General features: G+C 38.4%; 1 long non-coding RNA gene across 2 annotated transcripts in view; it reads left to right on the plus strand.

The window, feature by feature from the left end:
- LOC309881382 overlaps window positions 1–27,105 on the plus strand; it is a 260,443-nt gene that overhangs the window by 53,838 nt on the left and 179,500 nt on the right. For both annotated transcript variants that reach the window (XR_014318119.1, XR_014318120.1), the window contains exons 2-4: window positions 11,492–11,546; window positions 12,495–12,613; window positions 25,596–25,694. This is a non-coding gene — a long non-coding RNA (uncharacterized lncRNA). The remainder of the gene's footprint in view (window positions 1–11,491; window positions 11,547–12,494; window positions 12,614–25,595; window positions 25,695–27,105) is intronic.

Consider the following 27,105-nt stretch of genomic DNA (forward strand, 5'->3'; position numbering starts at 1 on the left):
AAGCACCTTGTGACGTGGGCTGTCTGTATGTTGTGTACTGAGCTAGATCAGGTAGTAACTGATGATGTGCTGAGAACAGTAAAATTAAAGCAGTTGGCAGAAACACTGATCTTGATTAACCACTGTGTGTTTGTCTTTAAGTCCGCTTCACAGCCCTGTAACCTCTAACCAGAAATTCTTCAGTGGCAACCTGTTGTCTTAAGACCTTTAAAACTGCTGATAAAGGGCTCTAACCCTTATTAGTAAGGCAAAGTTGTCCAATGTGATTAGCCTTGCCCTGGAGAGCTCACTCTTATTTCAGTTTGTAAGGAAGAGAAAACAAACAAACAAACAAACAAAACCCACAGAATTTAATGTTGTCGGGGAGGGATCAAAAACAAGGGAGGTAGAAATGAACTGAAAGAAATTTAGCTATTTGTAAGAATGGATTTGAAGGAGACTATGGTGGGCACATATCTATACTTGTAAAATGTAGTTTCTCTCAGAAAACTGTATTGCTTGTACATTTTACTAGTAGTAAGGAGATATGCACCATGTTTTTTCCATAATTTAATTTGGCTCATTTGTGAGGATGAGTTGCTATCCTGAATCAGTCTTTGAGTCTAGAGAACTCGAGTTTAGGGAACTTAACTGCTCTTTTTCTCAGAATATGTACTTTATTTTACAGCTCTATGCAGTGTGAAACTTGAACTGAATAAATGAACTGAATAAGATCTGGAGGGTTAAATGCATGTATGCAATCACAGATGTTTTTAGCTTTATTTTTATTTACAGTCCTTTTCCAGTTATGAAGGAAAGATTTGTAGAGGAGCAATTGTATTGGAAAACCTGAGTCTTGTTTACCCAGATAAGTAAAATTGCAAGTTCAGATACAATTAATGAGTCATAAAAGTTCAGATTATTACTGAAACGTCTCAGGAGGAAGAACTAAGAATTTAAAGGCAGGTTGTTGGTCTTTGTTTCTAACTTTGATGTCAGATTTAGGTAAATCCCAATTAAGATCTTCTGCATTTTTGGAGGTATTTTGTTTTTCTGTATGTATTGAGGGTTAGGACCATGTGGTAGTGAGCCGTGCTTGCTCTTTTAAGCTAGTGCTCTGCATCAGGACCTCACATCACTGCTGTCTCCTGGAATTGGCAGAGTTGATGTCACACAGTAGCTAACCTTAACTTGGAATAAAGCTGTTGATTTCTCATTGCTGCAGGCTTATTTGTGCTCATGAAAAGCTGTTAAGTGCAAATGCTTCTGTTGCACTCTAGGGTAAAATTTTAAGGCTTTTATCTAAGAATTACATCTTGTAAGCAGTGCTAGGCAAAGCAAGAGAGTCAGCCCTCATGGAGGACCATAAGCCCTTGAAGCTGCTAATGGTGAAATGATACTCTTTTCTCAACAACGTTAAACATTAATAGAGAAATGCTATTGAAATGTCAGTTAAAGCTTATTTGTTATTGCTTAGTGTAAAGTCAATGTCTTTGTTAATGACTTAAAAGAACAATGAGGGACTGAAGCTGCTAGCTTTGACATTCTTCCCAGAAATCAAAGCTTTAGATTAAACAATGCAAAAAGACCCTTTCAATGATGCTCTAATAAAAAGAAATGCTACTTTGTTAACACCGTCAAGTTCTTTCTCTGTTACAGACACACAGTTGATTTTGGGTGAGCAGCTTTTTATCTAATGTTTCTCATCAGTGAGGACAGTAAAAACTGAAAACAGTGCCCATATGGCTATTTCTTCTAAAGCATGTATATAAATGTCCTGTGAACAAAATGAAGTAAAAGGTCTGGCACTTCTCTTGTCTTCTCTCTTTTTTTTTCTTTTGTATATGCAGGAGGGGGAGAGATTGGGTGTGTTTCCATTTTAAGTTACTAGAATGGTGACAGCATGAAAATAATAACTAATTCATCCTTTAGATGAAATCTGAAGAGTTGCACATGTGGGATACTTAATGAAAGTCCTGTTCTAGGATGACTGCCAGTGTTTCTGTATGCTCAGAGATGCTGTTGGAATGAAATTTCTTGAGATATATCATTTGCTTGAGGCAAAAATCCTTGATTGACAGCCTTGTCTTATAGATAGTATTTCTGCTGATTCTTGTACAGCGGTGTCAGAAGTTTGTCCAGGCTAACCTTATTTTGTCCAACTAACTGTGCTTTAATTTTAATTTCTCTGAATTGTTGTTTTGCACTGGTGTAAACTTAAAAACAAACAAACAAACAAACAAAAAAACAGCACAAGGAATCCATACTCCAGACAGTGTACATCTGTCCATAGCAAAAGTTCCCATGTTTTCAATCTTGGGAGGATAAAACACCCAGAAAAATGTTTGTGAAAATCATATGCTCCCCTGTAAATTTTCCCTCAGACAAGATGTGTCAGCAAAGAAGCAGCTTATTTAATCACTTCTTGGTCCTGTTGTTGGGTTGTGGCTTTCTGTTAAACCTTTGTGCTGAAAGATGGAAAGATTTGATACTTGACACGTGTGATTTTTTTATCTTTTTAACATCTTTTCCACTTTATCTTCCTGTGTCCTTGCAGGAGTTTGCTGTTTCAGGTATAAGAATGATGCTCTCCATAGTCTGAGAAAATCACTTTCCATGGGTATGCTACATGTTTTTGGAGAGCAAATTTACTTACAACAGTCTTTCTGAAAAGTAGGTTTACATGCAGTAATGTCTGCAGTCATGGGAAAGCACAAAGCAGTGAGAGAAATGCCAGTTACTTGAAATTATTTGTTTCTATTTTGGACAAAGTGAACTTTGTGTTCTACCTCAGTGTTAACAAAATGCTCATCTGTTTTACTTAATGGTTTGAAGAAATGTGTTTTGCTTGTAAGCAGCAAGTCAGTGTGCAGCCTTGCCATATCTTTTTTGTATGTGAAAGCAGTGCTTGTCGGTTTATTTTACAGCAAGCAATGCGAAAACTCCTCATCAGTCTCCTTGTTTCTGACCTTCTTGTTTCTGAGTTTATCTCTTAGCTTACACGTGAGTACTTCACTCTTTTTAAATAGTATCTGGTTTTAATTATGAAGTTTATTGCATAATAAGCAGCAGATTTCTCTTATTCACAGCTGTTTAGTCAAAACACATGTTGCATTAAGTATTCTTTTACTGTGCTAGTTAACATATGCAGCAGTCATAGCCACGGCATCAGAGACATGCTTGCTGAGAAGGTCTGTGGTAACACCAGTAAGAGTTGAATGCAAAATAAGAGATCCAGTGGGACTAGTTCCACTTTGAGCAATTCTAGCAAATCTGAAATGACTAATACTGATAAATGAGAGTTTGGCTAAAGATTAGAAATATATAAGCAGTATTTGCTTTGTTCCATTCTTCAGCCTCCAAAAATTCACACTTGACCTTAGTAGCTGAATGGGTGTGGTTCTTTACAGTGAACTGTCTCTTGTGCAGAATGTGGCTTTGTATGTGCTGTAAAATAAAATCGCTCCTGTGGAAAATTACAGGTCACAGCCTATTGCTAGATCTTATGTAGGCCTTTGCTCTGATCCTGAGTCCTAAAGGAATGATTGTATTGTTGACAGGCAAAACTATTTTTCACTTACAGAATTGAGTTTTTAGAAGACACCCTTTTACCATGCTCTCCTGAAAATCTGTTCCATGTGCAGTTGCCAGATATTCTGTCTTTTTTCAGTCCCTTGCACAGAGAACCTCTGGCTTCTCTCTTCTGAATGTTCTTTTGCATTCATGTTCCTTGTCTACTGTGCTTGAGCATTAACCTTGGATACATACATATCTATTTGTTTAATCCTATCATTTTTGCATCTGCCATAACATATCATTTATCTACTTTCTGTCTTCCTTGTGATGCTATTCTGCTTTGGTGCTGTTCTTCTATCTGTTTCTAAATATTTCTGTTTGTTACGGTAAAATATAGCTGTATCTGTTGGTGAGGACTGTGCAATGTGTATAGTTCTCAATGAAGATCCTGATCTGAAACACACTTGATTTCTTTTGGGTCATATTTGCTTTTTGGAATTAGCTTTCAGAGAATCATAATGTTCAATGTGAATTTCCTGGAGAGCAGCAAATACCTGCCTGGCCAAATCTTTCCACATCCTGTGTGCTAAATAATTTTATCGTTGTTTTTATTAGCCCATGCATGTTTTGCTGCACTGGCTGAAAGACAGTTGCCCTGAAGTATAAATGGTCTGAATATGACACTTAATGCATACGTAAGTAGTGTTGATGAATACTGATTTTACTAGATATTAGCTTTAACAATGGTTAAAATATGGCAAAGTGAATCAGGTTCTATTCTGGGCAATTTGCTTATAAGATTATATTTGCTATAAAAGTTTTTTTTAAAAACACTCATAAGCAAGTTAGCCTTTCAGCCTTCTCTGAATCCATCCTTCTTCCCATGCATGCCCTGAAGAGCATGTACCAGAGAGAACTCACTTATCCTGTTGTCACTAATACCCATTTTTTCTTAAGAATCCATTTAATCTCCCTGAAATGCAATGACTGACTGGCAGAATATTATTTAGCTTACCTGTTGTTGAAGAATTTTTTTTTTATGAAGAATAAAGCAGAAGATTCCTAGCTGAATAATAAGATGCCCAAATTTTCCAAGCATAATTCTTATGAACTGTTTCGATTTGAATGAGAAAGCAGAAATAATTAAATATTATTTGGACTAACAGTATCCCAAATCTATCTTTATCAAACCAAAATGCCAACAAGGTGTCAACAGCTATCATTTTGTATCCTGAAAACTGTTCTTGAAAAGTAGAGAAGGGAGAATAGTTCTAAGAAAAATGATTTCTTCCTACCATTTGGCATTGCCAAGTTAATTAAACAGTTGCTGGTGCATCTGCATGGTTTACAAAGGCTGTTACTATTTAAGAATGCATTACATTTCATCATTTATCAGCAGTCCTGGCGATCGGGGGAGGTCCCAGTTGACTGGCGGCTAGCAAATGTGATGCCCATCTACAAGAAGGGCCGGAGGGCAGACCCGGGAAACTACAGGCCTGTCAGTTTGACCTCAGTGCCAGGGAAGCTCATGGAGCAGATCCTCCTGAGAGTCATCACGCAGCCCTTGCAGGGCAAGCAGGCGATCAGGCCCAGTCAGCATGGGTTTATGAAAGGCAGGTCCTGCTTGACGAACCTGATCTCCTTCTATGACAAAGTGACACGCTGGGTGGATGAGGGAAAGGCTGTGGATGTGGTCTACCTTGACTTCAGCAAGGCTTTTGACACCGTCTCCCACAGCATTCTCCTCAAGAAACTGGCTGCTCTTGGCTTGGACTGGTACACGCTTCGTTGGGTTAGAAACTGGCTGGATAGCCGGGCCGAAAGAGTCGTGGTGAATGGAGTCAAGTCCAGTTGGAGGCCAGTCACTAGTGGCGTCCCCCAGGACTCGGTGCTGGGGCTGGTCCTCTTTAATATCTTCATTGATGATCTGGACGAGGGCATTGAGTGCACCCTCAGTAAGTTTGCAGATGACACCAAGTTAGGTGCGTGTGTCGATCTGCTTGAGGGTAGGAAAGCTCTGCAGGAGGATCTGGATAGGCTGCACCCATGGGCTGAGGTCAACTGCATGAAGTTCAACAAGGCCAAGTGCCGGGTCCTGCACCTGGGGTGCAATAACCCCAAGCAGAGCTACAGGCTGGGAGAGGAATGGTTGGAGAGCTGCCAGGCAGAGAAGGACCTGGGAGTGATGGCTGATAGTCGGCTGAATATGAGCCAGCAGTGTGCTCAGGTGGCCAAGAAGGCCAACGGCATCCTGGCTTGTATCAGGAACAGTGTGACCAGCAGGGCTAGGGAGGGGATCATCCCCCTGTACTCAGCTCTGGTGAGGCCGCACCTCAAGTACTGTGTTCAGTTTTGGGCCCCTCGCTACAAGAAGGACATCGAGGTGCTTGAGCGGGTGCAGAGAAGGGCGATGAAGCTGATGAGGGGCCTGGAGAACAAGTCCTACGAGGAGCGGCTGAGGGAGCTGGGCTTGTTCAGCCCGGAGAAGAGGAGGCTCAGGGGCGACCTTATCGCTCTCTATAGGTACCTCAAGGGAGGCTGTAGCGAGGTGGGGGTTGGTCTGTTCTCCCACGTGCCTGGTGACAGGACGAGGGGGAATGGGCTTAAGTTGCGCCAGGGGAGTTTTAGGTTAGATGTTAGGAAGAACTTCTTTACTGAAAGGGTTGTTAGGCATTGGAACAGGCTGCCCAGGGAAGTGGTGGAGTCACCATCCCTGGAGGTCTTTAAAAGACGTTTAGATGTAGAGCTTAGGGATATGGTTTAGTGGGGACTGCTAGCGTTAGGTCAGAGGTTGGACTCGATGATCTTGAGGTCTCTTCCAACCTAGAAATTCTGTGATTCTATTTTTACATTAATACTTTAAAAAATTAATTCTTGATATGCAGGAGGATATAGAACTGGTCTGTTAGTAATTAAATATGGACTTTGTAGGAAATTCAATGTGTATGTATGGTTAATAACAATCCTTTGGCAATGATAGCCCTTTAGAACTTCCAGGTGGAATCTGTGATAAATATACATCAATCTGCATTTCTCTTCTGTTTCTTGTGCTTGCAACAGAAAGTAATACCTTGCGAGCTGAAAAAGACCCTCAGTTTAGTTACCCAGGGCAAACGGTCTTGTCCCCCTCCTCCCCCAGCCCAGGAACATTTATCACTGATAAATGCTGCCTTTTTTTTTTTTTTTTTTTCTTTTCCTTTTCCAAGTTAAAAAGATAGGTGATGGTACAGAGCTATAATCAACTGCACTGTACCTGAGGGGTCATGTAGCTCCCCACTGATTTTGGTAGAGAAGATGAATCGGATGCATTTTGGTGGCTCTTATTTCTTACAGTCCTTCTCTAGTACCTTGTGCATGGTTTCTCTCTTTAAAAAAGAAGGTCTTTAGTGGTAGCTGAGGTAGGGAGTCTTTGAGGAAGAGACATGGCTCCTTCACTGAGCACCCCCACTGCTGTGCACTGAGGGGAGGCCCCTTTGAAGGCTCATTCTTGAGTTAGCCAGGCAGCAAAGCCGCCACTGTGTAGCAGGATGCATCCCAGTGTGATCAGCTGGGCCTGGAGCGTTGACACCCATTCACACAGAGTATGTGCAAAGTCTGCCTAGGGGGGAGAGCACAGTTCCTCCCAAGTCAGCACGGTTACATCTGCAGATGAATGGGCTTTTGCTAGGTTTGCAATTTTTTCTGACTTGGGTTGTTAGAAAGCACTTGTCAGAAGAGAGTATAATAGAAACTATGTAAAGAGCTTACTGAATACTTGTTCTTCCCCTTCTGTGTTGGACATGTCTGTTGGGCTTTTTGGCTGTAGGTTTATACACATGCCTTGTTCTCTCATGCTCCACTAGAAGCTGTCAGTGGTCTTGCACTTCTCTCATGTGGTTATCCTGATTCTGGTGCATTACCCTATTCGCTTGTCAGCAACAGCAGCGGCCTCCAGCTTGAGGGGGACAGAGGAGGGGAAGGCAGACTCTCTTTCTCTCTCAAATTGACTAAATTATGTGAAAGTAAATATGCTGTTCCTTTAAGGAGGCCAGAATAGAACCTTAATTCTATATTTTAGTACTTATCAACAGCAAGAAAGAATAAGAATATATTATTAAATCTACTCTATCTGCTATCTATACTGCTCTGGTAGTGGCACAATGTTAAAGCTTTCCCACCTGAGTAGGGAGATCACTGCTGCTTGTAGTAATGCCTGCTCCCTGCTTTCCTGCAGCCCAAAGTGATACATCTTGTGCAGCAAGGTGTCTATCCTGGGGCTCCCTGGAACTCTGACGCATTTTCTATGCTTGTCTAGATACGAGCCTTATTGCCTCTGAGGACAGTATGCTGTCATTACTGTCACATCCACACATTGCACTGCCAAACAGCTGTTGGGAAGTGAGAGCCATGTTATGCTACCTTTATTTCAGATTTAATGCGTTTGTTCTCACCTCCAAAGCACTGTGTGGTGCTTCTGTGTAATCATATTTTTGTTATCAGGGAAACTGAGTAACTCAGAGTGAACGATTTACATGAGTAATAACCCGGTATATTTGAGAAGGATGATGAACTGCCTTTATGCTATACAAACAGACCAAAAAACAAAACCGTGGGGAAAAAAGCTGATAATGTAAAAGTTTAGGTGTATGGTACGTGTATCAACCCCTTGTAATATTCACCTTCCACATAAGTATACACACATTCACTTGCAATGCAACCTGCTTGCTACTGTTTGTATAAACAGCTATTATTTTTATAAATGAAATTACAAATGAAAAAGGTCATAAATATAATCGGCAATGGCTCGTTTACATTGGAAAAGCATCATAAATACCAGTGACTGGAATCCATTCTGCATGCTGTGCTAGAATCTGATTTATTTAATAAATTGTGAAATAATTCAATTTTGAAATACAGGAGACTCTGTACCAATAACATTTCAGAAAGTCAGAGATTTTAAATATACTGCAATACAACAGCATTCAGCATTCTCAAGACAGGTCCCAAACAGCAAAACCTAATGGTAATTGAACATTATTTAGGGATGTAACTCAGGACATTTTTATTGCGTAATCTGTCTTCATTTGTGTGAACAGCTCTATTGGTAAATAAGGACGTAAATTCATTTAACAACCATAAAATTGCTGATTGCTTTGAAGTTGAGCAGAATTAATTCATCACCAGGATGGCAAAGGAGGAGTTGGTATTCTGGTCCATTTTTTTTTTTTTTTTTTTTTACACGTGACTTGGAGTAGCTTCCTATTAATCAGAGCTGAATAGCCAAAGGAAAATGCCATAGAGAGAGCAAGAGATCTCCAAAAATGGAGCAAAGTTTTTATAACTTTTTGAAAATATTCAGTGCTGAGGTCTCCTGTGGCTCTGCCCTGAGCAGGGTGGGTTTGAGAACAGGCTTATTGCCTTCTCAAGAGAAGAGCAGGTGAGGAACCCTCCTGTAGGGAGGAAGAAGCCATATGCAGCTCTTCTGTCTCTTTTCTCAAGCAGCATGGCTCTACTTTCCCAAAGGCACACAAGCCACAGAGACAGTGCTGTGTAACGCTGGCAACTCTGATGACTGTGGGTCATGTTCTTCGTGCTTTGCTTCTGGGGAGCTATGTGGCAGGTTCTGCATTTGACCCTGTTAGGTCTTGTGCTGTGTGTGAACTGCTGCCCATGCTAACTTTACTGGGGCAACAGACGAGCTGCTGAAGTCAGGACTTAGCCTTATATATTCAGCTGTAAAGCTGCCTCTAGGTAATCGCTGCATACGCAGCTGTGAGGTGGATGCTAATATTCTATTTTAACAGAATGCCATGAGTTTTCAAAAGGGAGTTGTAATTTTCCCAGCTCTAGTCAAATCAAAGGTTTGATAATAGTAATAGATGACTCATCTTACCCTCTCTAGGCTAATGCTAACGTGTCACTCCTGAAATTTCATAGGAGAAAAGAAATAACTGTTTTTTGTGCTTTCAAAGTTTTATAGACATAACAAATCTAATTTATTCCTTCAGCTGCAAGCCCTAGTCACTTAGTACAGAAAAGCAATGACTTTCTTTAAGTGGATTTCTTACCACTCTGACATAAATAATAATAAATGCCTGTCATCACTCTTAACAAGATTCTCATTCTTAAACTGAACATCCCCTTGGATTTTTCTTTACCCATTTTTACTGTTCAGTTACTGGATATTTGTTAACGTGTCTGTGTTATGATAGTGCTTTGAGTTCATTGTCTCTTAGAGCAAATAGCAAGGATATCTGCAAAACTTTGAGAGGAGGAAAAGACAGCAAATAAGTTCCAATGTAAGTAGTGCAGGTGATACATTGTGGAAGGAACATGCCTGCAAGGTGCTGATATCGGAACTGGCAGATAACTTGTTGAGCTATCATTTACAGTTTCCTGAAATCAGCGTGTTGGAGTGCAGCAGCCAAAAAAAACAACAAAACCTTAGGCATCCTCAGGAAGATTACCATGAAGGAGGCAGAGGCTGTTGCTTATGCCCATAAGGATACTAAAGAGACTAGACAGAGATGTGCCCTCTGGCATTCCTATTAGCTGTGAGCTTTAGACGCTGGGGAAGTCAGAGGGACCACAGTGCTCTTGTGCTATTCCCAATAGTTTCTCTTACTGCCTCTGCTGAGACAACACACAGGGCCGCATGGACCTTAGTTTTGAGCCACAAGGGCAATTCTTAGGTTCTTCTTTTGATAAATCCTGTAATTTAATTGCCCATCAGGGCCTTGCGAAAAGTCTCACCATATAGATTATGGTTGCACAGTACAATGTATGCACGGGGGCCTGATCTGATGCCCCATGTAATCTGCTTAAATCTTCTGTCATGAGCGAACAAGATGGAGCAATTTCTCATCTGTCAGGTAGAATAACTTCAGAGTCAGCTTGTCCACATTTGAAGATTAAAAGTTCATGCAAACAAACCAAGGTTAATATGTCACCTCTGACTGCACTTCCCACAGTAAACAGGAAACATATCCTAAATGGGAGATGCCATTTATATTTATGAAAAATGGTTAACCACATTTCTGTATCATCATTAACATTCCCTTTGGATAAAATCCAATGATGAACAGCTTCCTGATGGAAGAGGTCGTGGATTTTTCCTCTCCTATAAGTATTAAATGTCAATAATATGTTTGAGTGTAGTGATGCTAATAAAGAATTAGAGCCATGGGGCCAGTATCATTGAGAGAAATGTAAGCTGTCTGCTGAGATTGTTTTGTAAAGAGACTGCAACAAGTATTGTTAGGAACAGGGCAAAATGCAAGATTCTTTGAATTTCCTGTTGTATCTATAATACCCTAGATATGGTACAGCTTTCACTCTGACTAGTACGGAAACATACTGACTAGTATGGAAACTAGTCAGTAAAATTCTGTGTTTGTATTGTGTAAGCAGCAGAACAGTGGCTTATCGGACATAAGATGTTAAGGGTGGAAGAAAATAATTAATAATGCAATCTTCATTGAAATTTGTAGAAGTTTAGTCAATTTACAGACCTTGCAAATGGTCCATACCAAGTGGGATACATCAGTCCTTTCCAGATAACAGCGGGCTGAAATCCACGCAGCAGCTGGCGATGCCCTGCAGCTGGTGCATGTGCATGAATACAGACATTGTATTTTCTTGGTTACTGTCAGAAGGAACACCTTGTGAATATAATGCATTAATAGACAAAACAGTTAATCCTCTCCAAATTCTGCACTTTTTTCCAAATATGTTATTTATTTGAGCTACAGGATAAATGACCACTTTGATTAGGGTAAGAAACTTATTTATTGTTGTGCTTGTATAATAAGATATTTTTCTAAGATTTTATTTTTTAATCTTTTTCTTTGTTGCTCCTGGGGTCCTAAAATAATAGCTAACTTTTATCCTTATAAAGAAAGATAAATTCAAGACAACTTGATAGGATTTTTTCTTGCTTTATTAGTGGAAACATTGTTTAATTAATTTAAACAATGACAGTATTTAAACAAAAACACTTTTTCTATTTTTAATAAAGGTCATTGGATGCATTTAAAGCCTTTGAAGGAAAGACTTTGGTTCCAGAAGGCACTGTAAGTGATGTTTCTTCTTTGACAATCAATCAGACTTGTGTGGTCATTTCCCCTTGGCGTCAGAGCTAAACTGTTATGAGATTTAAGTTTAAATGTGTGAAAAATGGAAAAATGAATGGGTGATTCAAGACTATTATTATCTCTGTCTGGGGAAGGAGAAAAAATAGCTTTCAACAAAAGTGTCTGGGTTGACTGCTAAATTCAGTAAGTTTTTTTTGTTTTGTTTTTCCCTGACACTAAATTCAATTCAGAAGCTAATATTTTAAGGCTTTCTTCTTTACCCTGCAACAGAATGCAGCTGCTGTTTCCAGGATAAACTATGTTGTCCCTGAAAGGGTATATGGGGTAAATTGTTCTTATTTTATGTGATCAATTCCAAAAGTTGCATTTAAGAGGTATATCCTCTGTCCCATTGATTGATAATAAATATATTTGAAACATTCAAACCTTTTCTAAAGAACCTCCAAGTCAAACTGGGGCTAGAAATCTGTATGATTTTAGTAGGCTCAAGAATATTGTCCACTCAACCACAAGTACCAAATGAACTACTACTGAGCTGAAGCTTCAGCTCAGTTGTTGAGTGTTTCCCAGTACAGACCAAGAGCTGGAGTGTTGGTTTCCTGTTGTTCTTTTTGGATGTGTGGTTGCAATGTCATTTTTTGGTGTGCTTTGTGCTATTTCCCATAATTATTGCCTGTCTGATTATTCTTGCAAGCTCTCAGTCAGAACTATGTAGTGATTTTTCAGAGAATTTTTCTTCATAATTTTTTTAAAGTGTATTTTAATTAACTTTAATATTAGTGTCCATGTGCTTTGGTGCATGTGAGCTTTCTGCCAGAAAAAGTAGCTTTTGTCACTCTGCACATGCTATTTTGTGAAAAAGCAAAACAAACAAAAAAAAAAACACACAAAAACAAACAAATGAAAAAAACCTTTTCTCTTTCCTAGTTGCTCATGTCTGACATCTTGCATTTGAGCACTGTGACCGAATGCAAGGAGCATGTGATCTGATGCTTTGTGAGCGATGAGACCATGGTTATCGCCGCCATCAGTCAGCAGAGCAAATGGTAGGGATTTCTGTGTAGAACTGTGATTTCTGACTTCTTGTCTCTGTGAACTTCTTGTTCTTTGCTCTGTGATCCTTTAAGTGTTTTTCTCCTACTTACGTGTACATTGGGAAAATGCTGCTGCTAAGATATTTTGTTGGTTGATAGATCATTTGAAAAAAACAAAAAAACAACAAGCATCGTGAAAACTTATCGCTAACAAATGTTGAAAGAATGGCTCCAAGCATTTAACTGTTCTTTGGCCTGACTGTATTCAGCTAGCCTAATAAATGTCAGGAGGCAGTGGGGCAGTTAGGAGTTTTAGCTTCACTTCTGCTTTAGCATAAGTTATGGTTAAAAATATCCACTCTTTCTGGGAATGTACTTAGTGATGAAACTTCTCAAACAGTTGGTTCTGTAAACATTAAATTGGTCCAAATCCATGTTGCCAAATGAAGGCCCTAGTTGTACTCTTATTTGGGAAGTGAAGCGGTTTATATATCCACATATATAAAGGTTGAATACCAGCCCTAGAAAGATAAGGCTGATGTATGAGAAAGTGTGCCCTGTCCTACAGTGCGAGACCAACCTAAGTTACAGGCTATGAGACCCTTTTAAGGGGTGCTTGCATTCCTTAAGGTAGGTTCTACAAACGTTTTAAATGGAGCTTAAGGAGTGTGGAGGGGCATTTGAACATGTGTGTCTTTATGGGTATTGAATCATTAGTTTCCATGCCATGAGATAGTGCTGCCTTTTCTTTTTCCTAATCTCTTCTAAAGACAATACAGAAATGGTGCCAAAGGATATACTCAGCCTTTTCTGAAAGGGTTCTTCCTTTGCATGTATTGTGTTCTGTATCTTAGTCCTTGTTGCTGTGCAATAAAATGAAATAGTAAAATCTAAAATCCATAAAAGTCAACTGAAGCATTTTAAAGATGATAATCGTATCTGGTCCTCATAGTCTTTGTGCTTTACTCTCTTGTGTTACCAACATAGATCAGTTTGTAGGGATTTTGCTTTTAGATATAGAACTGTAAAATAATTGAAGAGGGAAGAATCTTCCATTCTTCATGGAAGAATCTTAGGAGTTCATCAGCTAACAGAAAAAAAAATATTAATTATTCAGCATATGGTAATTTTATGCATTTTATTTTTGCTCCACTCCCCCCACCTGTCCTTCCATTTAAGATCCTCCTTTGCGGGAGAACTAATAGAGTAATGCACAATAATTCTTCAAGGGTCTTCAAGATGAAGTTCTGGTGGGGTAGTGTTGCAAGGTTGCAGCCTTTATGGAGGGAGAGACTTAACAAAAAGCAACAACAAACACCAAAAACAAACCAACAAAACCTTAGTAAGGCAACCAATAGGTACAGCTCAGAGAGAATATACTACAAGCTCTTGCACTGCAAATTTAGCTTACCATTTTAAATATACTGAAGCACATGAAGAGGGTGCAAAATATTGTTATTTTAATAAGCTTGAGATTTCATTCTTCCTATGCTGTTGACCTCTATCCAAACCTGTATTTCACAGATCCAGACAACTTTGAAATAATGTTTTCCTTCTTGACCAAAGAGTTCTCTTATTCTTAGTTATTTAGAAATAGCATTCTTGGTGAGATACATTCTCTGCATCAGTTGTAGGCAGTATTTAATTCTTATTAATAAGGTAATAGTAGTTCAGTATGATTGGTAATGTATTTTGAGGTAAATTTTCTTTTTTTTATTTTTTTTTGTCCTGGGGCTGCAATTAGGACAGCCTTGAATCATACAATGAGTGACTAAACTTGAAGCTTGAGCTCAAATTAAGAGTTATGTGGAAACCATATCTGCTGTGTGGTAACAGCTGATTTAGTGTTTAAAAGTCTAAATCAAAATTGGTTTTGTAATGCAGTCCTTGCAGTGGAATGTTGGCCAATGAGTTAATGGACTATTCTGACATATAATATTTTAAAAAAAGTGTAATTAAATTAAATTTACAAAACTAGAACCAAATACATAATTTAGTTTCACTTCCTATGAAAACAATTTTCATTTTCTTCCTCAGCTTTACTTAGTGTGCTATAAATTGCCATCACTGAGTTGTTTCTATGGAATGTGTTTGGTACAAACAGAAGTGACTGTTCTTTTCTATGTGTTTTAGGGTATTTTAGTGCCAACCCCCACCTAAACTGTCTGCAAGAGTTAAATCTGACTTCCTTTGAAGTAATGGAAAGGCTTCATCAATTACTTCAAAAACTGGAGCAACTAAGAGGACATCATTTAGTTCCTTACTTTAATTCAGTCAGAATGCTTTAGTGTCCCAGAACTTTTATTTTTAAAAAACAATTTATTTTTAGTGAAATTTTGATTATTATGATGGAAAGAAAAGCAACAAACAAACAATGTTATCCTTAATGGTAAGGACTAGTGCTGCTGGTTACTTTCTGAGTAGAAAAATCAGTAGAAAATAAAGTCTATGTTGCTGGTCTCTTCCATCATTTAGCAAATATCATTTTTTTTTTCAGTTTGATCACTGGGAGCCATTCTTTTTCTGTTTAATTTCTGCTTCTTTCAGACAGTATGCAATCTCCCATTCAGTTTCATGAAGCATCAAGTATGTTCTACCAACCTTAGTTTGTTCCAACCCTTATTATCTGTTTAAATCAGGATGCATTTCATCAGGTGCAGTGGTTAGAGAGGATAGCTGGACTCTCATGTACACCACTTAAATAAAACAAACTTACAGTATATGAGAGGCAAAAATATGAGAGACAACAAATTCTTTGTTCCTGTACATGTTTAAAATCATGGGGAAATAACAGACCAGGTGCTGCTGTTTTTCGTTTTGTTTTTGAATATGGTTAGAGTGAAACACGAAGTATCAGTTCATGAGAGGAAAAATGTGATATGGAAAGAAATATTAGCAGCGCCATCAGTTTTGCTGGTTCCTGGCAACATGGAAGTAAGAACAGTGGGAGGTGGATATTCCTGTGTAGACATTAAGATATTTATATAGACATGGTCAATTTTCTGTTCTAGATTTCCTATAATTATTCTTAGGACATTTTGTAATGCACTATCCATTTTCAAGGTTGTAAGAGGCTTGGATGAATTGAGCAAATACTTTAAAGGAAAATAAATGATGTTTACCACTAGTCATCCTGCTCTTTGTCAGTGTGAACAATAAAAAAAAAAGTCTACGATGCCTGCTTCTCCTTTGTGGATTCCTTTTTCCATGAGTAGTTTATGAGTAATAAAATTAACGAAGCTTGGCTTCCTTACGTTTTCACATATGGTACTACATTTCTTCTGCCTTTGGAGAAATCATATGAACATTCTAACTAAGAATTTTAGTGGTCTAATGGTTAAAGACTAATACCGAGCTCTGCTAGTGGCTTGTTACATAAATGTTCACTCTTTGCCCTTCAGCTGCCCCATCTATAAACAGAAACTGGTTATAATTTTACTATTTCTGAACAGTTCTTTGAGCTCTGCAAATCACAAAAGAGACACAGAGGTATTGCAGGGTATCTGGTCAGTCTCTGTGATAACAATTTTAGAGTGCTGGCTAAGGAAGAAATACACCCATGGTGTATTCACCAGCACAACCTTGGGAGGCTTGACTCATATTTTAAGACCCATGTCAATGTATTTTTACACTCCCTGACAGTTTTGTTTGCCTATTCTATTGTCTAACCTATTTTTTTTTTTTTTTAAATCATGTCTCTCTCCCTCTCTCTCCCTCTCTCTCTCTCTCTCTCTTTTTTTTTTTTTTTTTTTTTTTTTTAGCAAAACTGACTCTGGCATATGTCTCATAACAGATGGTATATCAGATGCGTATACCACATCTTGACTGGAGTTGGGGACTTTGTCTTAATGACTTGATGCATTACACTTTAAATAATGTTTCCCTTTGTATTGTGGTGTTTTATTGTAAAGTTTGAACTGGCAAAATACAGAATGTTATTCCTTATGTTATATCAGTAAATTTTAGAGAAACTGAGAGATGGAGCAATAGACTATGCGAGAAAAAAACTAGTTGAACATGGACTTTCCAACTTCTAGTCCTCTGTCTGCTAAACCACTTAATAATCGTCATCAGTTGAACTGGTATTGCTGAAATGAAAACAGGCCATAATATTGAATGGACCCTCATTCCTTGGTTACAACAGAAGCTATAAAACCCAAGCAAAAGATTTCTCCCACTAGTCCAATTTATATTGATGAAAAGAATAAAGATACCTCCCCCCTCAAATCAACAAACCTTCATGCTCAATTTGTAGACAAAAAATACCATGCTCTGAATCTGCTCCACTTTTTATTATTTTATAATATTTTAATTTTAATCTAACTACTTTATTTTGAGAATGTTTGTTTTTTTCCTTCCCAGGAGATTCCTTTTGACATGGAAAAATTTAAAAAATTTCTTAAATGAAATATATTATAATTTCAAAGGAGTCTTGTCAAGGCAGTCAGAATAAATGGGGATTTACAATTTTGATTTATTATACAGTTGTGGAGGAGGAAACCATCTGTGTTATCTGGTTTAAACATAAAGCACAGCAAGCACTCCTAAGTAATACAAGATATATAAGCAATTCTCAGTATATTAAATATTGTTGTGGTTTAGTGTATATATCCAGCATAACAGGTAATGTCAGAAATGTCCACACACATCTTAAAAATCTGTTATAAGAAGTAATAAATGGATTTCTATCTTTTCCTTCCCTGCTGGTTGTTCATGAATGGTCCCAGGCTGACATGGGTTCTCTGCTCAATTTGGCTAATACTAGCATTTCCTCTGTGCAATCAGAATAAGACAAAATATAAATGAAGCAAATATGGGGCTAGCATATAATTAGTATGGCTGAGTCAAATAGAAATAGATTTCATTATAAACACTAAAGACTTAGTTAAACTTTAGATTGCTTTGGATCTGGTAACAGTGAAAAACTTGGGGTTCTGAAGAGGAATGAATTTTTCAGAAGACACCTTTATATGGGAAAAACATGATTTAGCTAATTAAAACAACAAACTTATAAGTCATGTAAAACTGCCTAGGAGAGCTGCAATGTAGGTAATAGGAAAGAAGCTTTTACAGGTGCATTGTGATTTTTTCCCTACCTTCTATAGAAATAACTTCAGTACAAGCTTATTTCAAAGTAGGTAGATTTTTATGTTTGCTTGATTTGTTTTTATTATTATTTATAACAGCTTCATTTAGTAACATTTTTGAGGTACAAATATCATGGAAGCAACTGGAAATTTAAAACGAGGATCAGAGTAAGAGACTTATAAGATTTAAATGGAGAAAAAAAAAACTAGCTGGATCTACATCAGCAGAATAACTGACATTAATGATTGTACAGGTACATTCATATTTGGATCCCTATTTGAATACTTTTTAAGGGGCAATAACACCATTGTCCATTTGTGTCTGTGGAGGCCATGTGATATCTGAATGCTTGGCTGTCATGTATTTGGTATTAAAAGTTTATAGCCTGATGGAAGCTGTAAATTTCTAAATAGAAAAAAGTTCCTGTGTATGATAAAATTGTTCTAATGCCTTCACTTTTAATGTTGATGCTCTTAGAGAAAGTGAAGCTTTTTTTTCTCCTTTCACTCTCTTGGCATTTCTATTTCATATGTCAAACATCTAGTGTATGCAGAATGTAGGGAACTCAAGTTCTTGCACAGACGTATACTTTGAACATATTCACCTTCACAGGGCATTACTAATGTGTCTAGACTGTCATTTGGAAAAGACTTGGAAGCAGGGGAGATGATGTTCAGTTCTGCTATTGCTTTGAGTGAAGTTGTTATGTGACATGCCATAGAGCTTTGGACCAGGTCTGGGGTTCTGCATTTTGTTTCTAGATCTGCTGTTGACATGCTGTGATAAGGTGCAAGACTTTCAATTTCTTCCTGCCTGCGTTTCTCGAATTGCAGAAGTAGTGTGACGTTAGTATTTACATAAAGGATGCATTCTCGATCAGAAGATAGAATTCTTTTTACTGGTAATGACAGAGTATCATCAATTACCTTGCATAATTATCTCTATAAAGATAACAATATTGGATGGTGCTGGAGCAGTGTCAGTTCTGTTAGTTGCTGTGTGCCAGTTGTCTATGTGATTGGATACTACAGTGAAAAGGATGTAAATAGGCATGCACAGATCCTGTTCTGTCTTTGCTAGGGCAAGAATGGAGGCGGGAAGGGTGCTGAGTCTTTCTTGAATAAAAAGTTGAATCTGAGCCTGTCAGGGCAATTGTGATGGTGAATGTTATTTACTTACCTTACAGTAACTCTGTGGCTAAAATTTATTGTTTGATTCCTTATTTAGCTGTTCATCTTTGAATACTTTTGTTTTTATTTAAGTTCCAACTTTTAATATAGGTAGTGGTTTTGCTACACAGATACTTAAAATCATAGAATATCCTGAGTTGGAAGGGACCCTTAAGGATCATCAAGTCCAACTCTTGACACCGCACAGGTCTACCCAAAAGTTCAGACCATGTGACTAAGTGCACAGTCCAATCTCTTCTTAAATTCAGACAGGCTCGGTGCAGTGACCACTTCCCTGGGGAGCCTGTTCCAGTGTGCAACCACCCTCTCTGTGAAGAACCCCCTCCTGATGTCAAGCCTAAATTTCCCCTGCCTCAGCTTAACCCCGTTCCCGCGGGTCCTGTCACTGGTGTTAATGGAGAAAAGGTCTCCTGCCTCTCGACACCCCCTTACGAGGAAGTTGTAGACTGTGATGAGGTCTCCCCTCAGCCTCCTCTTCTCCAGGCTGAACAGGCCCAGTGACCTCAGCCGTTCTTCGTACGTCTTCCCCTCCAGGCCTTTCACCATCTTCGTAGCCCTCCTCTGGACACTCTCCAACAGTTTCATGTCCTTTTTATACTGTGGTGCCCAGAACTGCACACAGTACTCGAGGTGAGGCCGCACCAGTGCAGAGTAGAGCGGGAAAATCGCCTCCCTTGACCTACTAGCGATGCCGTGCTTGATGCACCCCAGGACACGGTTGGCCCTCCTGGCTGCCAGGGCACACTGCTGGCTCCTATTCAACTTGCTGTCAACCACAGACCCCAGATCCCTCTCTGCAGGGCTGCTCTCCAGCGTCTCATCGCCCAGTCTGTACGTGCAGCCAGGGTTTCCCCGTCCCAGGTGCAGGACCCGGCACTTGCTCTTATTGAACTTCATGAGGTTGGTAATCGCCCAGCTCTCCAACCTATCCAGATCCCTCCTTTCCACCCTCATTCGAGTCCACAACTCCTCCAAGTTTGGTGTCATCAGCAAACTTGCTCAAAATACCTTCTATTCCTACATCCAGATCGTTTATAAAAATATTGAAAAGTACCGGCCCTAAAATGGAGCCTTGAGGGACCCCACTGGTGACCGCCCGCCAGCCTGACACAGCTCCATTTACCATAACCCTTTGGGCCCTGCCCGTTAGCCAATTGCTCACCCATCGTATGATGTTTTTATTTAGCTGTATGGTGGACATTTTGTCCAGTAGGATCCTATGGGAAACCGTGTCAAAAGCCTTGCTGAAGTCCAAAAAAATCACATCAGCTGGTTTCCCTTGGTCCACCATACGGGTGATCTTATCATAAAAGGAAATCAGGTTAGTTTAGGCAGGACCTATCCTTCACAAACCCATGCTGGCTGGGACCAATGACTGCTTTGTCCCCCAGGTGTGCCTCAATAAGTTCGAGAACCATCTTCTCCATGATCTTACCAGGCACTGACGTGAGACTGACAGGCCTGTAATTGCTAGGGTCTTCTTTCTGACCCTTCTTGAAAATCGGCACAACATTTGATAGCTTCCAGTCTACCGGGACCTCTCCAAATTCCCAGGATCGTTGAAAAATAATCGAGAGAGGTTCCGCGATAATGTCCGCCAGCCCTTTAAGCACCTGGGGATGAATCCCATCCAGACACATGGACTTGTAGGGATCCAGGTGGAGTAGCAAATCCCGCACACGTTCAGGGTCGGTTGGGAGTTTGTCATCCCCACTGTCCCGGTCCTCCAGCTCAGGGCACCCTGGGTCCCAAAGCTCATCATCGGCATTGAAGACAGAGGCAAAGGCGGCGTTAAGCGTCTCTGCTTTGCCTATGTCATTGTCTGTGAGGAGACCTTCCCTATCAAGGAGCGGCCCTATGTATTCTTTAGTTCTCCTTTTTCCATTCAAATATCTAAAAAAAACCTTTTTATTTTCTCTCACAGACACAGCCAGCTTCAACTCTAGGTGTGCTTTGGCCACATGAATTTTCTCCCTACAAACACGAACAGCATCCCTGTATTCTTTCCATGACACCTGGCCCTCCTTCCAGTAGAGTGTTTCACTTCTTGGTTTACAGAACACTTTCTGAGTGTTACACTTCTTGGTGTACAGAAAATTCCTACAATGTAATAATGACCAATGACCACATGTAAAATCTACCTTAATACACTCTAGATGAGCTCCTTTCTTGGTAGACTTCTGTGCTTTGGCACCTTCTGTTTTCTTATTATGCTCTGTTGTAATGACTCTTTTGTGCTAGAGATTACTTTAATTTTCACGGCTTCATGGTGGAGATTTAAGTTATTTGGATAATACCACAGAATAAAACCATCCTATTTTTAAACCTAAGGTTAAACAAGATTGATACTCATTTGTCCTGGGTTATTTTTAATACCAATGTGCTATTTTTGAGGATCACTTCTTGAACTTTTTTTTCCGGTATTTTTGGCTGGGTTCACTAGGGGCTATGTAAGAAATGATTTAACTTATGATGCTTTCTTACTTATTAAGTGCTTAAAATTTTTTGTTGTATTTTTGCGTGAATATTTATACTACAATAATAAATAATTCCTCCAAGTTTGAAAAGTTTTTCTGCAAGGTGCTCTGAGCATGCAATATGAAAATTGTGCTGTGAGACTCCTCAGAAATCTGCTGCATTACAGGATTTGAGCCTGTGGAGACCAGTCAAGGAATAGGAGTGATAAGTATTTTTTCATGAGGAAATGAAACATAGAAAGAAGTGGTATGTGTAAAACTTCCCAGAAGATCCAAGATTCTTTGTTATGTGTGTTCACCAAGAGTCAGTACAGTTGTGTTACTTAATGAATATGTTTAAAGAAGTTTTACTTTTAGTGAGAGGTTTCTGTGATGTACAGTATTCTAGAAAGCTATATTATTTGCCTGTATTTTTGAAAATTGTGGAATGGTGTTTGGAGTTGTGGAAAGTTATTAATAGCAAGAGAAAGTATCAAATTTTTAAAGGTCTTTGGAAGAGAAGATGGCAGACTATAAGCTTTGATTGGTAGGGGAAGAAAGTGAATGTGCTTCCCAGTGATGGGGACAGCTGGCTTCTTTTCGAATAAATATTCAAGAAAGCAGGCAATGAAACCTTGTCATTCCTAATCAGGAATGGATTCCCAAAGAAAGGCTAAGTAGAAGAAGAAGCAGCCTAGAATTTTCTTATGGTTTGTAATCTCCCATTTTGTTCAGGATATTGTTTCTTGGGGTGATTCCATATTGTATCCCTGCTTGGAGCTCTTTTGGTGGATATTTAAAATATTTTTCAGGTTCTGTTTCCATAGTTATGTTTGCTCTCTTACTTTAAAGTCTCGCTGCAAATGCAATCTTTGTCTATTAGTGCATAAGGGAAAAGAGAAAATTCATCTTCTATGGCTTGAACAACAAAATTGATAGTTTCAATACTTTATATACTTGACTAGACTCTGAAGTCTTTGCCATTTAAATCTAATGCTGGGAAATTATTAATTATGGACCAGGAGGAATAATGAAAACCTATTAGTAATGATAGTAAGTGGTAGAAAATGTACGCAACACATAAAGAGCTGGTTAAATATGTCAACAGCAAATAGCTATGAAAGAAAGATTGTCTGGATTAAGATTACTTCTTATTTCCTTGAGGATTAGTTTGGAGAAAATTACTTTGAATTTTATTTTTATTTTTTAAAATAACTTTGGCACAAACAATTGTGTTATGCTGATGAAATCAATTGACAAAAAAAATTAGGAGGGACTGTGAAGGCAGCAGACCATTTTATATTATAAAGGAAAGAATGGGACAGGCTTGGAGACAAAAAATAATAGAAAATCAATAAAACAAACCGCAGGGCTGTGTACCTGGGAATCAAAGCATCTTTTCTGGAGGCTCACAGATTGAAATAGTTGAAGAAGAAGAGGATCTGTGTGCATTGGTTGGTCGCAGGAAGAGTATGAGCCATCAGTGTGACATGGCTGTGGAAAAATGAAACATATCAAATGAAGTGATCCCAGAGTGAGTACCGATACTCATGTTCAGTCACTTGAGACCTTTATTGGTATGTTTTTGAGCAATTCTAATCATTTATGATCAAGAGATGTGGGTCCAAACTGAAATGTCCAGCCAGAATCATCAGAGGACTGGAGAACTCCCTGTACAAGAGGAGATGAAAGCACTTGACTTACTCAATGTCAAAATAGAAAAACTGGAAGAAGCCTATGGTGGCTGTTATATCAGGAAAAATAAAAGCTTTTTTTTTTTTTTTTTTTTTTTGGTACTTCACCTAATATTGTCCAAATGACCATGTATAAATGTACATTTGTATTTTAAAAAAGAGTTTCCAGTTATAAGAACATGAAAGTTCTGCAATTGCCTAGTTACTTCAATACAAAGAGAAATTGAAGTGTTTGTCCAAGTTGTATGTAACCCTGTTACTCTCAGTTAGACCATGACAGAAAGTTATATTTTTGAGACAACAGCAGTGTAATGAATTTCTAGGTCAAATCCCAAGTTCACAGTAGTCAGTAGGTGGTTGGTCAATGCTTTTGAAGCAGCGCTTGCTTACACACTTCCTGTAGGTTAAAGCTGAAGCTTCAGGTCTGTGGCCCAGGACAACTCATTTAACTGATCCTTAGCAGCGCAGTAAGATGGGGAGTAAAATTAATTTATTCAGCCAAACTGAAATAAACCCTTTAAAATATTCAGATAAGTACTTTATCCTGAATATATATAATTTCAGTTTCTGATTTCTCAGAAGGTCCTCACTTTGAGTTTTTCACTCCTTCTATATGAACACTGAGATCTTTGTGGATTCTTTAACCTAGCTGCCTCTGTGGCCTCAGTTAATGTTTTGAAACCATGCATTATTGTGTTTATGATTTCAGCTTTTGTAGTATATGTGGAGAAACTAATGACAGTATGTTTTGATGAAAACAATTTCCTCTTTAGAATATATCAGCTGTGGTCAGCTCTCCTGATAATTTTGGCTCATTATACTCCAGGCTTAAATGACTGCTAGGTTTGGGGTCTGTGGCAGAGAAGAAATGCTCATTCAGACTTGAAAGTGACGCATTTGCTGCCTTTCACTTTTCATGAATTCACAGATGACCAGATTTCACTAGCTTGTGAAATTCAAAACACCCTCAAAGTCCAGTGGGGAATGCAGTGTTTTGTGGATCACGTTAAGTGTGTAGATCACAAGGCCACTGTGCAGACCTTCTATGTAGAAGAATTTTCTTTTATAACAGAACGTGACACTGAATGTATATGCAGAAATTCAAAATGAATTTTTAAACCATGAAACTAATCAGCAGAGTACACAACACATCTTGAGGACTGTTACATGCCCGGCTCTATTTTTATTCTGAAGTTATTTTCTAAAATAAACATGGGTTGAAAAGCAACCCTAAGGTGGCCAAGTAGGATGGAGTGGGACCTTTAGTGACCTCTTCTCTAGGAGAATCCCAGGAGGGCCTTTGGTAAGACCTGCACTCAGCAAGATGAAATTATGTCAATTCAAAGGAATGTTTTTGTCTCCCATTTACAGACACCACTTCTTTTCAGGTAATCTGTTCTAACTAGATTCTTCTTACTGCTGTCAAAATGTGTTCTTATTTACTCCTATTATTTAATTATTTATGATTTATTTATTTCCTCTTTATAATTACCATTTTATGAAGACTTATTACTTACCCTGCTTTTCCTTTCACTATCTGGTCTGTTTCATCTCTCACTTAGGAGTGGAGTAGGGTCGCTTTTGAATATTTAGGTATGAAACTGTGAACTGCCTAACTTGCAGATGTTAGCTTTGAACTCATGCTCCTTGCTGCCTGGCACCCTTTCCAGCACTGTGTACGTGTGCAGGCAGCACTTTGCCAGAACATCAGAAATCTGAGCTCTGTTATCTCCTCAGAAATAGTCCCTTATCTTCCAGGTGATAAATTTCATTACCTAGTCACTGACAGACATTGCAGTTAACTAGTTGCTGACAGACATTGCAGTTAACTGCAGTTAACTGTCAGTTAACTGACAGACATTGCACAGACATGGTCTACAGCTCTAAAAATGCATGCTGTAGAGGCCTCAGAATGCTGCACAGCAGTAATTTCAAAATCTAAACTGATCTGAATCTGTTACCTTGCCAGACCTCATAGCTGCCTGGGAGGTAAAACACAAGGATTTCACATCTTTATTTGGGTTGGTTTGAACTTCATAGGATGAGTTTCATTGTTTACAGTGTGATAGGTGAACCCATGCTCAAATACACACAGACTGTTTAGAGAAAAACAAAATTCGTCCCAGGTAATTTAGAGTTGTAATGGGGGTAGATATGATATGTTTCACTTTTTTCAGACAAAACAAGAACAGCAACAAAAAACCTTCGACTGCACACATGCTTTTTGAGGTTCCAGGAATGGACTCTTGGCCAGGCTACCAGACTGATGGTGTACTGCTAGATTTTAAGGCAGTAATGATTTTGATTCATATTGTTTTTCTTCAGAGTGGTTAATGACAAGACTAAAATGCATCTTGCTGAAAGTTCAGGTGACTTTGCAAGATTGTTCAAGAGCACCATGTTCTGCTACCTTCATTCAAAAGTTTTTTGATCTCTTTCATGGGATACAGGTGATGCAGCGTTCTTGTGGTGAGATACATGTGTAAAAGTTGCCATTGGTGAATTATGATTAGCTGTTGAAATGGTAGTATTGCTACAGTGATCCACTACCGGTTTCTGTTTTCAGGTTACATCTAAGTGTGGTTTTACCCTCTATAAAGACGTACCTGCCAGACCTCCCCACCTTCCTGAAGAACTCTGTGTTCCCTGCTCTAATAGTGTATTAGTAAGTAAATAAATAAATAAAATGCCACACATTTTTTCCAAGAAAATTAGACCTTCCCTTGTTTTTCTTTGCCATGAAATCTAATTCATTCTGGATAACAAAAGTCAAGGATGCAAACGTGTGTCTGTCCATGCATTATAACGATTTTCTTTCTGAAAATAGAAATGTTTTATGTTCAGAGGTTATATTACAGGCATTTTTACTAGTGAATTCATAATAGCATTCACCTAACATTATGTTGTTCTAAATGATGATTAATTTTTTTAAATAGTGGAACTGATGGAAGTGGCTTTTGTTGAGGCTGCCTAAATATTTCTGTTCGGCAGTGCAGACTTAACACATGCTTAACTGGGAAACTTCCACCTCCTAAGCAGATTTGATTTTATTCTTGTATTATCAAAAGTAAGCTTGAAAAGTCTGAGTAAAACAAAATTAAAAAGAAAATTACACAAATAGGTATTTGACTATAATTTCAATGTACAGTTACATTTTTATGTTGTCAGAATATGCTTATCAGCAAAGATTTTCCCCTCAAGCATCTTTTAATAGTAAGACAGAGAATATGAATAGTTTTCATATATACTGCTGCTTTTTATTCCTATGAATAGGAACTACTGATGCTATGTACTATCTGTCTAGTAATATGTTGACTGTTACATATGCCATGACTGTACTGCGAAATATACATATACATATATATATATAAAAAGAATGGCTGTATGGTGGTTTTTTTTTTTTTTTTTTTTTTTTTTTTTTTAACGGCAGTTTACAAGGCAGATATTGATTTTAGTTCTCATCACAAATGATATAACATCTGTACTTGCCACAATAGAACTACTACAGTTTAGGAGTTGAAAAGAAATTGTTCAAAGATGTCAGATGTATTATTTCCTTCTAGATGCATCCTCATTTTTTCTGGATAATGCACAAATGGTACAGAAAGGCTGACTCTGCCCATTTAATAACCATTTTCATCCACTCCATGACCAGTTGAATGTTAAAGAAAAGAGAATGAGTTATTAGGCAGAATTTTAAAGCTCCATGGGGATTGTTTATCATAAGACCCCAATACTGCCAAATTAGTGCTATGTGCATGAGAAGTGAGATAAATGCCAACAGTAGGCAGATACTTCTACTTAACATAAAACACCTGGAGGGAAAGTTGGGTTTAAAGTCCATTTAAAACCAAGGAGGGTCTTGTTATCAGTGTACCTTTCATACTTGTTAAGACACACATTTGTCTTATGGTTTTTAGCAGTATGCATGTAATTGACTGTTAATGGTTAATCATTTTGAATTACAATAAATTTGCTTTGCTAAGACTAGATCTCTAGCTGGTCTGAATTGTCACAGCACTACTGCTCTTACATTCTTTCCACTTTTCTGAAACGTTGAGTATTTCTCTACTCCG

Source organism: Aythya marila (genome assembly GCF_965140915.1).
Source record: "Aythya marila genome assembly, chromosome: 9".
NCBI classification, from domain to species: domain Eukaryota; kingdom Metazoa; phylum Chordata; class Aves; order Anseriformes; family Anatidae; genus Aythya; species Aythya marila.